Raw genomic sequence first — 13060 nt, 5'->3', positions numbered from 1 at the left:
CAGAGGCTTAACCCATTGAGCCACCCAGGTGCCCCGTCTTCTTTTGGATTTTTATGAACTTCTGTGGTATCCACCCCTACAGGAACCTGGACATTCCTTTGTTTTTTGTTTGTTTGCTTGCTTTTCCCTTTTGGTTCCTCCAGTTTTCTTTGGATTGCTGCCACTTGCAAGCAAAGGGTCTTGTAAAAATACCACACCAAGGAAATTCACACGTCCTTAGGAGCTATTGAGTAAGTTCCTGTAGGGGAAGGACACAATGAGATGCACATTTTAGAGTGATCATCTTTGAATAAGTTTAGAGGATGAATTGGTGTGAGGATGGGAGGGAAAGGGGCATATTCCTGAAGATGAGATGACAGGTTGGAAGGCCGTTATGGTCATTCTGTCAAAGTATGGTGAGTGCCTGAAACAGAAGAGAAAAGGGGGCTGAGGAAAGTATACAAGGTGAGAAGACTAATGAGACTTTATGAAATCTGAGTTTGTGAAATAGGAGATTGCTAGGCTTTTAGCACACTTACTTTGGGATCTAATCTTCAAAAATATTTAAATATCTCTGGTGGTGACAACACCATCATCCTTCCAGTGATTAAGAACTCTGAAATCTTAATCTGGCCTGGGCTGTAGAATGTCAGCTGCGGCTTGAGCACAACGAAAAGCCGTTGAAGGGTTTTACACTAGTGGGTGGAGCGTGGTCGTGGGATTCCTTTTGCATTCTTAAAATGTCATTTTTGGCCGCTGTGTAAAAAATGGATAGAGAAAAGGCAAAAATAGAAACAAATCATTCTCCAATATTTACGGAACATCTACTATGTGTCAGGTACTGTTCTAAACCCTAAAGACAGAATAGTTAACAAGAAACAAAATGAATTTGATGTCCTCTTGGAGTTTTCATTTTAGTTGTTGAGTGAGAAATGAAGCAAATAAATATACATACATATCAGGGGTTGATGTGGGGTAGGAAGGAATCTAAGCTGAGTGAGTGGACATGGGGTGTGAGGGTTTAGGGGAGCAGGTTGGAATTTTCTATGGGACTGTGTCAGGGAAGTCTCCCTCATTTGAGGAAAGACCTGGAGGAAATTAAGGAGTGAGCAGTTGTGCTGTTTGAAGAGCATCCCACACAAAGCAAACAGTAAGCCCAAGGTGGGAGCACATCTGGTGTGTTAAAAGAATGACACGGCGACCAATAATGCTGGGCAAAAATGAGCAAGACAGCAAGTGGTAGGAGGTAGGTAAGGAAGGTAGTGGGGTCAGATCACATAAAGTCTTGAAGGCCATTGTAGGGATTTGCCTTTAACTTTGTGCCAGATGAGAAGAGCTTGGATGGTTTTGAAGAGGCTTGACTTGATTTAGATTAGAAAAGGATCGGGGTGCCTGGGTGGCTCAGTGGGTTAAGCCTCTGCCATCAGCTCAGGTCATGGTCTCAGGGTCCTGGCATCGAGCCCTGCATTGGGCTCTCTGCTCATCAGGGAGCCTTATTCTCCCTTTCCCACTGCCTGCCTCTCTGCCTACATGGATCTCTCTCTCGATCTGTCAAATAAATAAATAAAATCATAAAGAGAAAAGAAAAGAATCACTCAGGCTGCTGTATGCAGAACAGACTTGTGGGGTTGTGGGGTGGGGATGCTACTTGCATTAATGTAGACTGAGATTTCTATACTGCTGGCATTTGGGGCCACATTAATTTTTGCTATGGGGAGCTGTCCTGTGCACTGACCACTAGATCGCAGGAGCGCCCTTTCCCAATCCCAAGTTGTGACAACGAAAAGTGTGTCCAGGCCCTGTCAAAATCCCCTGGGGGAGAGCAGGTGCACAAAACTCTCCTGGTTGAGGACCACTGATCTAGGTGAGAGGGGGTATTGGCCCAGACCAGAGCAGTAGATGCAGGGGTGGGAGAAGGGGGGAGATTCTGGGTGTATATTGAAGACAAAACACGCAGGATTTGTAAATATATTAAGTGTGGAGTGTGCGGAAAAGACAAGAGTTGGGATGATTTTACAATTTGGGGGGCCCGAGGCCCTAGAACAGTGACATTACCACTTGCTAAGATGGGAAACACGACGGGAGAAGCAAGTTTGATGGGCAACAGTTGTTTGTTTCTGGAGATGGTGGCTGAATCCACATGGGGATGCCCAACCAGCAGCTGAACACACGAGTCTGGCATTCATGGGTGAGGTCCAGGCTGGAGGCACAAATATGAGCACCGTTAGGACATAGGGTTCAAGCTGTGAGAAGAAGTGGGCTTACCTACACAGTGAGTATGGACAGAGGTGTGTTTGGCAACATGATAAGTCAGCTTCGTGATATCTGTCCCCCGGTGTTTGTCCTGTGAGTATGGATGGGAGTGTGTATGGGACTTAGGACTTGCTTTTAACCAGTAGAATTTGGCAAGGTAAGAAGATGTCACTATTATGATCTCATTATATTAAATCAGACTGTTTTACGGATTGGAGTGAGAGGCTATCCTGGACTTGAAGAAGCAAAGAGCCAAGTTCGGAATCACCTGTGGAGAGAGTTATATGGCAGGAAACTGCAAGCAGACTCTGGGGGCTGAGGATGGTTTCCAGTTAACAGCCTGGAGAATCTCCCTGGCCCGCCCCAGCATGGGCTGCCCCCCAAATCACACAGCTACAAGGAAATGAGTTCTGCCAACACCCGAGTGAGTTTGGAAGCAGAGCCTTCCATAGTGGAACCTGCAGGTGAGAACACAGCTTGGTGGGCGCCTTCTCTCCTCCTTTGAGTGAGACCCAGAGCCGAGGACCCTGGTTAAGCTGTGTCTGGCCTCCTGACAGCTAGAGATGGTAGGATAGTAAACTGAGCTATTTAAAGTTACTAAACTTGTTATTATTTGTTATGAAGTAACTATTAAAAACAAAACAAGAGGCCCAAAATGGAGTTGCTTATGCTAAGCCCCATGTCCCCCAAATCAGACTTAATTATGATTTCAGCTGTCCCAGAAATGGAATCTGAGCCCAGGCAAGCAGACACCACCTGATCCCCACTCCCTCGGACCCCTGCCATCCTCAGAAGCCAAGTCACCTGGCCATAAACAACCTGCTTTGTTTGCCTGACGTGACTTCCTTGCTCCTCCTCTCTCCTGCCTATAAAAGTCTTTCATTTTGTACTGCTCCTCCGAGTTCCTTTCACTCTGCAAGCAGGATGCTGCCCATTTCGTGAATCATTGAATAAAGCCAATAGGTTCTTTAAAATGTACTCAGCTGAATTTTTTATTTTAACACAACAGAAAACTCAAGCAGAAGTTCCGAGTCCCAGAGCACAGGACTGATGTCTAAAGGTCAGGAAGCTCAAGAAAACCCAGGCAGGAAAGGAGCCATCATCACTGACCAGTGTGGAAGAGGAAGGGAGAGCCAACATCACGATGAAAAAGATAGAATATTTCCAGAGAAGTCGAGGGACTTCTATGTCTATAGGACTGACAGTTTGAGTTATTTGGATCTGAGGGTTAATCATTGGATTTGGCAACTTGGTGGTGATTAGCGATCTTGGAAAATATCTGTGTAGGTGTAGTCATGGGACCAATGACTGTTAACAGTGTCTGAAGTGCAAAAAAAATTTCAGGGTTTGGATTCAAATGGGAGCAGTGGATATAAAGAGCAGTGAGCAAGTCTGACTTCTGTTTTGGAGATCAAATCAGTTGGTTTTGCTGATGGATTAGATACGAGAAAAGGGAAAAGGGGGAATTTATCCCAGGGGCTGAGGCTTTAGCCAGTAGGAGGTGGGGATGCTGTTTACTAAGATGGGGAGACTGGGACAGGAGAAGGTTGAGGAGGGAGCAGGATAGAAATCATGGTGAAAATAAGACTCCTGTTACATATTCATTGAGAAATATGCTGCAGGCAGCTGGCCATGTGAATCTCAGCTCCAAGGGCGGGTTAGGATTAAAGACGTTCACTTCAGAGCCTTCAGCTTCTACAAAGAACTTAAATCAATGATGCTGAATGGAATCGGTTAAAGCAGTGGTTTTTAAACTGGGGCTGGGAGGCAAGGAGTTTTGCTCCCAGGGCCGACTGAACAATATCTGGCAACATTTTTGGTGGTCACCACTTGGGGGGTGCTGCTGGCATCTAGTGGCTAGAGACCAGAGATGCTGCTAACTGTCCTGCAGGGCACAGGACAGCCCCACAGCAGAGAATCACCCACCAGGTATCAATAGTGCTAGGTTGCGAAAGCCTGATCGAGGGAGAGAGAGAGAGAGAGAGAGCGAAAGCATAGCTACAGAAGACCCAGAATCAAGCTCTTCAAAGGGGTGGAGATGAAATAGAGAAGCAAATTGAGAATACAGGTCCAGGATGGTAGGAAGAGAAACCAAGTGATTAAGAGGGCACTAAGGAAGCGGGAACCTAGAGACACCGAGTACATCCACGTTTGCTAGTGATAGGCGTGTATGGTGCATGGACCGCCTATGAGAATTCATACACCTTGCACATTTTTAAGTGGGCATCTGAAACTTTTTAATCATAAACTTTTCATCACAATATATGTATATTTTATTAACTAGGTGTTGAAAATATTAAACATTTAAAAAATGAGATAGAGGGCACCTGGGTGGCTCAGTCACTAAGCAGCAGCCTTTGGCTCAAGTCATGATCCCAGGGGCCTGGGATGAAGGCCCACATTCCTGATCAACAGGAAGCCTGCTTCTCCCTCCCTGGCTCTCCCTACTTGTGTTGTGTGTGTGTGTGTGTGTGTGTGTGTGTGTGTGTGTGTGTGTTTGTGTGTGTGTGTGTCTCTCTCTCTACCAAATAAATAAATAAATCTTTAAAAAGAAAATGAGATAGGAAAGGATCGACTTCATTGGAATAACATTTGCTTGCTACAAGTTGATTTTTTTTAAGCAGAACAGTCTCATTTTTTGTTATTTTATTTCCCAAAAGACACTGGAATGGAATGAAACCATTAAAATCCTTACTTGTGCCTTTCCCTATTATGTCCCTAAAAATATGTAGTTTAATTTAAATATGAAGGAATGAGTGTCACTAACCAAAACTGATTGTTATTCTGATGTCAGAGCACTTCCAACATCTGCCCAAATCCCCTTTCCGATGTTAACCTTTACCCTAATAAGGAGAGGAAGCCCTAAAAGCAGAGCCCCAGGACTGCCCACAGAAGGGCATTATTTGAAACAAAACTGGTATTTCAACTTTGGTATCAGCCCAAGTCCTACACTCTAATAAGATCTGAGAGGAGTGTCTTGATCTTCCAGGAAGGAGAGGAGTATCCTGATATCAGACCCAAGAATGGGCATATCATCGATCCTACAGAGCACACATGGAGTTTGGATCTGGAAATGGACTCCCTTAAAATGATCTGCACATAAGGATTCTTTATAGAGATTTTTCAACTACCCTTGGGGACATGGTACCCTACACCCACAGGTGTAGACAAATATTTTACAAGCTATGCTGGGAATGAGGTGGGGAGAGAAATATGGAGGTTGTTATAGGAAGATAGAAGGTTAAAGGAAGTTTTTGTTTTGGGTTTTTTCCTTTTGTTTTTAAGAAAAAGGTCATTTGTCTTCTGACTGGAAGGATCCATTGGAACGAGAACTTGATATTGACCCTGGGAGTGGAGTCCTGGAGAGGGCTGGAGGGAACAAATCCCAGACACAAGGAAGAACAAACCCAATCTGGAGATGTCTGCTCTTCTCAATAAACCTGCTCTGTCTTCAACTCTTTCTGTGTTTCTTGTACATTTCTCCAATTACCATGTAAATTCCATGATGCCAGGGACTTTTCTGTGTCGTTCGCCACAGATTTACAAACACTCAGGGCAGTGTGTAGCACTGACTAAATATTTGTTGAGTAAATGTCTAAAAACAAATTAAAAATGGATACAAATGTAGGTATAGATTTGATTGGGTGGTGGTAAGATAAGGGAATTCCTACACAAAGGGCTTTTATTTTCTTGAAGTGTGACACTAGTCATGAAGTTTTGGAACACAGGTGAGGTTTGGTGGGGTGAGGTCCAGAGCCGATGACCAAGAAAGGATTCTTGAGATGTCTTAGGTGCAAATGGTGGTTTTATTAAAACACAGGGACAGGACCCAAGGGCAGAAAGAGCTGCTCAGACAGAGGCATGGTTGCCTGGGAGATGAGGAAGGTGAGGACAGAGGGGGTGTCCAGAAGGACTGTCATATGCTAAAGAAGAATTTCAGGATAAGGGAGACCTGGTTATTGTAAAGTCAAGGCTGTTTTTGCCTCTAATGAGGGAAAGCATGAAGACAGTCGGGAGTTTCCTGGAGATATGTTCCATTCCTCCTATCACACATCCTTGTCAGTGGGCTTTGGGCTTAGAAGAAATTCAGTTTTATTACACTTCCCTCCCCCTTAGCCTCCCAGAATTTTATGGAGGGGAGGGTGATGGTGATGTTAGGGCTTCCAGAAACTGAGGTATGGGTCTCTGGAAGTCAGGGTATTGATGAGAAAGCTTCTTCCTTCCTTGTAAGTCGCTAGGACATTCGTATATGGAGGGAGACTCCTGTCCTGCAGGACTGGGATCTCTATCAGTTAAGCATCGTTTTTCCTTTAGGGCAGCCAGGAGTGCATGAGGAATGTTACACATATGGCATGGGGAGAGGGTGTAGGGTGCCAGTTTCTGCTTTGTCCTAAGCTTGCCTTCTGCTCCCTCATCCCTAGGACAGGAGCTGGGAGTGAGGTGACATAGTTCAGAAGAAGTGGGGGTAGGAATTGTTGAGGCAAGTCTTGAAGGTGTGAAACGGTCATCCATTAGAGGGAAAGCAAACTCACCAGAGAGACAAGGGAATTTGAAGCCAGGGTTGAGTATCCACTGGAGAATTGTGGTCAAGTGTTTTAAAGTACAGCAGGTTGGCTCAGCTGTATGATTCCTTCCTGGTTTCTGGTGCATGCCGCTGGCATTGGTAGAATCATTTCAAAAGAAACAAAGCAAAAGAGGATAAGCCTTTCTTTCACAAACGATGATGAATCAAGTTTTGAACATGCTGGGTTTTGAGGCACAGGTGGGACATCAGTGAAATAGCATGAGTAGGTAGTCAGTTACATGGGCCTGGTGGGTAGGAAAGAAACAGATGGTCATATATCAGTGGGAGAGATGTTGGCTAGGGAATGGGAGCTGAAACCAAGGGCACAGTTGATATCACTACAAGAGAGGGTAGCTTGGAAGAGAAAGGTTAACTGAACCCCCGGGGAGACCCTGATGGGAATGTCACATGCATTTCTCAGGCATGCCAATGTTGACACAGATTACTGTAACTCCTGGGGGCCAGAAGCCATGTCTTTGAGATTCATTCATTCTCTGCCTCTGGCATAGCGTGGGCCACATTGAAGGTAATTCTAAAATTCATTCCGATTTGATTTCATTGCACTTTTCATTTACCAGAATCTTGTCATGGTTTGCTAGTGTATCATTTTCTCGAAAAGATTAAATAAGGACCATTTTACAAATATGAGATGGATGCCTGAAGGGATTTTGTTTAATTCATTCATTAGCTCGGGAACCACTAAGATGTTACCACCACTTCAAGCAAGAATCTCAAGGCAGACACATATACAATCAGTAATACTTAAACGAATTTGCTTTGATAGATGCAAATAGATATGCAAATAGAATGCAAATGGATGCAAAACTGCCTTCTACCAAAGGAAAGGGGGTCAACTGTACTTCCAGTGGACAAAATTCATTTACATATAGCTAGACAAGATCATCTGCATCCACATCAATTATGTACAATCTATAGAGTTGCAAAATAGCTCAAAGACAAGAAAGGCACAGAATATCCCATAGAATTGGTCAGCCCAGAAGGGTACATGAGACAACACCTGTTTTCCCTTGGAAGACACTATAATCTTTTAGGTTCATTTCAATGTCTTTCGTGATTTTGCCTATGCTTTAAAAGAAAAAAAAGTTACCCTTATCATTCTTATTAGTTTGAAAAAAAACTAATAAAATACTAGTCTGTTATAAAATACACATGGAAGAATGTTCTGGCACTATCATACCCAATTTGGGGTACTAATTGATTAGGAAGATGAGGCAGAATTTGGGAGCCCCTAGAATGAGTCTGTTTCCAGTTGGAATGGGAAACATTTAAGAATCAAACTAAATGATCTCAAATCCACTCTGGAATGAAACAGGTTATAAGGAAAATACAGAATATGTTGAAATGGACCTGTTGGCTCATTGTGAGCTTTCCTGGTCAAATGGAGACCTCTACCATGATGCTTGTCCTCCATGTCCCACCCATCCCATACCTGCTATCCTGGCACCAAAGGGCCACCAGACTTTAGGCTCGGTCTGCAGTTCCAAATGGAAACCCTCTGTTCCCACAGTAGTGGACAGGATGACTCTGGTTGCTGGTGGAAGCGTCAGCTGCTTTAGTCCAACAGTTCAAGAGAGGATCAGAAGAGCATAAGGACGATATTGGAAAAAAATGCTCGGAAGAATTTCCAGAACACAATATTTCTCTTTGCAATTTTTGAGTGTTCTGTAGCCAACCTGCCAAAAAAAAAAATGTGAAAACTATAAATAGAGAGGAGTGGGAAGAAGAAATGAGGACCTGTCACAGTGCCAGCAAAAATAGGGAACTGAGAATTTTCCAGAGATTCAGAGTCAAAGGGGGTTAATATTTACTTAGAAAAGAAGTCGTGGGCACAAGCTCTAGGATGAAATGAAGGCAAGAGAGGCAAGTTAGGGAATCGAGAGAGAGAGAGAGACTTCAAGATAAAAAAAAAGTCAACTTAAAGTCTCATTCCTCATTAAGGAATGTACAGATCAGAGAAGAGGGGAGAGACTGGGATATAGTTGATCGCCGATTGTGTCTGGCTCTGATTAGAAGCTTTGTATCCACTTTTTAATTTCATCTTCCAGCCTGTTTCCTGGATTCCAGCTTCTATTTCCTATGAAATAGGTACCATCACCAAAGACGAGAGTCAAACATGTAACAGTAGTCAAATCTTTAACAGCGCGGACAACTAACTAACCAAAAGCTAGCCCGGGGACCCCTGCAGAGTCAAATGTTACATGCCCAGTGCCTGGATCGCGAGGCCATGGTAGGGTCCAGGGTAGGGAGACACACAGCAGGTTCTGGCCAGAGGCTAGTCACCAAACTTTGTGTGGCTGAAGGGGTGTGTACCAGCTGAATGTCAGCTCCCAGATGAAACTGAGAGAAATGTCCTTTGGGAAGGTTTCCGCTGACTCTCTGCCTTTCCTTCATCCTCCCCAGGGTGTTCCATTAGCATTTGGGGTCTGGGTTCTTGCCTGTTGCTCCTGGCTTTTGTGGGCCACGCCACTGCCACAGCCAGGGCTCCAAGGGGCAGTGCACTGTATGGGCTCTTGACTGTTCCCTCCTGACTCTCGGAAGGAGAACAGGCAGCAGGGGTTTTCATTCTTTGTTGGCATCTACTCTCTTCAGCAACCCCAATATCAGTACCCCAGGCTGCACAAGCTCAGGTTCATGTCTTTACCAAAGGCCAGCAATAATTTCAGAAAGGAATGACAATGAAGGTAAAAAACAGTTCAACTACTCGCTCATCTGGACTTCTAGAGCAGGTGGGGTTCCCAGACAACTTTGTTCCATCGGTCTGGCACCCTTGCCCCCCCTCTCGGTGCCTTGGTGATGAGTGTGGACCTTGCTGTTTGTGCTGCCTGAATTTGCCCTTGTCGCTTATTAGCACTGTGGCCCTAAAAGTCTGAGAGGCTAAAAGTCATGCCTCTCAGAGCCAATCGGAATAGCTTATTAGACCTATTGATTCTGGCATAGTGGGCCTGTGTGGAAATCTCTCTTCTTCATCCCTCCTCCTTCTCAGTCTTCCCCTCCTCCACCTCTTCCTCCTTCTTCTTTGATGTGTAATCCAAGGTATTTGGGGAGCAGGGAATGATGTGATGTTTGGGATTTACTTTAAAATATATTCCAGACCTCCCCTCTCCCCAAAAAACAAAAATACAGGCACTTTGGGGGCAGTAGAAGGAGGAGGGCCTATGAAACAGTTGGGGAAGCAGAGTGATAAGTACGCGGAAGGGCCGGGATCCTTCTGCTCTACACACTTTGGTGTATGCTTGAGAATTTTCATAATAAGAGTAAACAAACAAAGACCAAATAATGAGGCTTTCATTCTCTACATCCAAATGACCACAACAGGGCATAGAATGCACTTTCATAGTTGCTCCCCTGGCAATTTTTTCTGATTCTCCAAATAAGATTCCAGCTCTCATCCTACCTGTCATAGTCTCTGGATATTGACTGGGCACGTTTTCCTCAACAAGGCCTTGCCAGGCCCACTGCTAGGGAATGTATTGTTTCAGATTCTGTACTCAGGTTTTAAAGATTTTTATTTATTTATTTATCAGAGAGAGAGGGGGGAGAGAGCGAGCACAGGCAGACAGAATGGCAGGCAAAGGCAGAGGGAGAAACAGGCTCCCTGCTGAGCAAGGAGCCTGATGTGGGACTCGATCTGAGGACCCTGTTATCATGACCTGAGCCGAAGGCAGCTGCTTAACCAAGTGAGCCACCCAGGCGTCCCTGTACTTTCGTTTAAAAAAAAAAAGTGACCAGTTTCCCGTTTGGAGTGACTCGAATGCAAGACTCACAGTAAGCCATTGTCTTGCTGTGTCCCATCCCTTTCTAAGGACTGCTCCTGCTATCTCTGGGAGATCACAGCATTCGGAGGGGCAGCCCAGTCCTGGGCCATTACAGCAAAGCTGCAGCCTGAAGGGCACGGGTCAGATCTGTGGTTTGAGCTGTCCGAGTCTCACGGAGAAAAAAAAAGAGAAATTAATCATCATTTGACCATGACATTCCCACTAAAAAGGAGGACTGTGGGAGAAAGAGCAAGGGAAGAGGAAAGAAAAATCTCAAAATAAAAGTGGGGTGGATGGCAGGAGGAGGAGAGGGTCTCGGAAATTGGGGGCGGAGTGGCGATCGAACCAACGCTAGCCACAAACACAGGATTCCGCCCATTAGTCTAGAGCGGACTGGACATAAACATGCTCGCACATCTACTTGTCGGCTGCGTTTTGTCGGCCGGCCCGGTAGCGAAGTGATTCTTTAAGAGCTCTGAGAACCCAAACTTGTGGCCGCCCCGCAGCTGAGCTGAAGTGGAGCTGGGAGCTGCCCAGACGACCCGAGGCTGCCAGCTGACCACCTTCCTCCCTAGAGATTGCTGGAGCCAAACTCAGCGGGGGAGAAGCCACACTCGCGGGTGGGTCCCGGGGCTAAGGGCGGAAGCCGGGTTCCCACAGAGGCCTCCGCGCCCAGGTGGCTGCAGCGGCGGCGCCCGGGACCATAGGCCTGACACCCGGACGCGCCCCCCTCTCTGGACAACCGGCCGCAAAAGTAAAAGGCCAGCATCCCGCCACGGCTAAGCAATCTCGGGAGAAGGTCCTGGAAGAGGTTCGCAGGCCGATTTTCCGAGGGAAAGGGCGAGGTGGGGAAGGAGGGCCCCTGACCCTCCCCGCCCTCCCTTCTCCCGCTCACCCGGCATCAACAGCGGCGGGGCTGCCCTGCAGAAACGTAGGCGAGGTTGTAGTGTCGCCCTCCGCCGCTCGGGGGCAGGACCACCTGCTGGCTCGACCGCAGCGGCCCGCAGGAGAAGCCGGAGGAGAGGCGCCAGAGGGCCAAGGAGGCAGGCGGAGGCAGGCAGAGGCGAGGCTGCGGCGTCCTCTTTCATTGGCCCGGCGGGGGCGCTGCCATGTTGGAGCAAGCGGTGCCTTCTGTGCGGTGGAAACGCCATGGCTTCACCAGTACCGTCCGGGAGCGCAGCCTCCTACCTTTCCTCCTCGCTCGAGTGTTGGTACTGAGAGGCGGCGGCCGGCGGGATGGAGAGAAGTAAGATGAACCTGCCCAAGGGGCCGGACACGCTCTGCTTCGACAAGGACGAGTTCATGAAGGTGCACGCCTGGGCTCTGCTCCCCGGAGCCGGGCCGTGGGTGGCCTGCCCTCCTTGGCCCTCCGGGGCCTCTCCTCGGGCTTCTCCTGCGGGCTTCCTGGGCTGTCCCCGCCCCGGACGGGTCCTCGGCGGGGACCTCACTGCACTTCGCAGTGAGTCTCTTGGCCTCGGGTGGGCTAGGTGCAGCCTGGAGAAAGCACTCCTGTGAAATCGTGCACATTGAATGAAAAGGCCTGAAAGTTCAGGGCAAAACGCATCTCTGAACACACGTACTTACCAGGAATTGGGTCAAAATGCACTTAACCTAACGTTTATGCCTGACTTTCGTCTTAAGCTCCCGGAATGAGAAATCTGAAAGACTGTACTGTCCTTACTGGTTCTGGTCCAGTACTACAAAGCATACCAAGCTCCTTTTCTAAAGTTGCCCTACTTCTCTTGGTGAGGTCAGCCTGAAGTTGGCAGCAGATAACTGTAGGACATAAACTTACAGAATAGAAATTTAAACTGAAAAGACTTTACTGACAGGAAAGGTTCATCAGACATAGCCTTGAAAATGTCCCAAGATTTGAATTAGAGCCAGGAGGAGCTTTATCTGTTTTCTGTATCCCTCTGGGTCTGTACTTAAACTATCAAAACGTATATGTTTAATTTCTAAGGATTGGGATTTAGTAGCTGGTTTCAGTGTTAAAAAGTTTTGGCTTTGTAGGTACCTAAAATTATGAAAAGAGTTTGAATTTCTTACTTTTTTATGGCTTCAAGTCACAATATGTTTTTTTCTTTTTTGGGTTAACCAGCTAGTTCCTTTTTGATATTTGCATTCAGATCACATCTCCCAAACTCTGGCTTTAAAAGTGCTTATGTCTGGATCCTCTGCGGTGTGGCCATATCATTTTTAATATGTAGGGATGTCTAGACGAAGGTATATTGTACTCTTGTTCTTGTATGGTGATGTTAAGCCACTGTAATAAAAGGTGTAAATTGAATGGAGTGTCTGAAGGAGAGCACAGAGTGAATTCTCTGATCCAGAAACCTCTTGTTAATGAAGGACACGTGATGAGGAGAGAGGTCATTGGAAGAAGAAAAGGCACACACACAGACTTAAAGAATGTCAAAGCACGGAAGTCTCTTTAGCTTGTCTGTCTTTGGACTTCGTCAGGCTTTCTTTGGGCCTAACACTAGCA

Source organism: Mustela lutreola, chromosome 3, assembly GCF_030435805.1.
Source record: "Mustela lutreola isolate mMusLut2 chromosome 3, mMusLut2.pri, whole genome shotgun sequence".
Lineage (NCBI taxonomy): Eukaryota > Metazoa > Chordata > Mammalia > Carnivora > Mustelidae > Mustela > Mustela lutreola.
Note: the sequence above shows the minus strand (reverse complement) of the source record.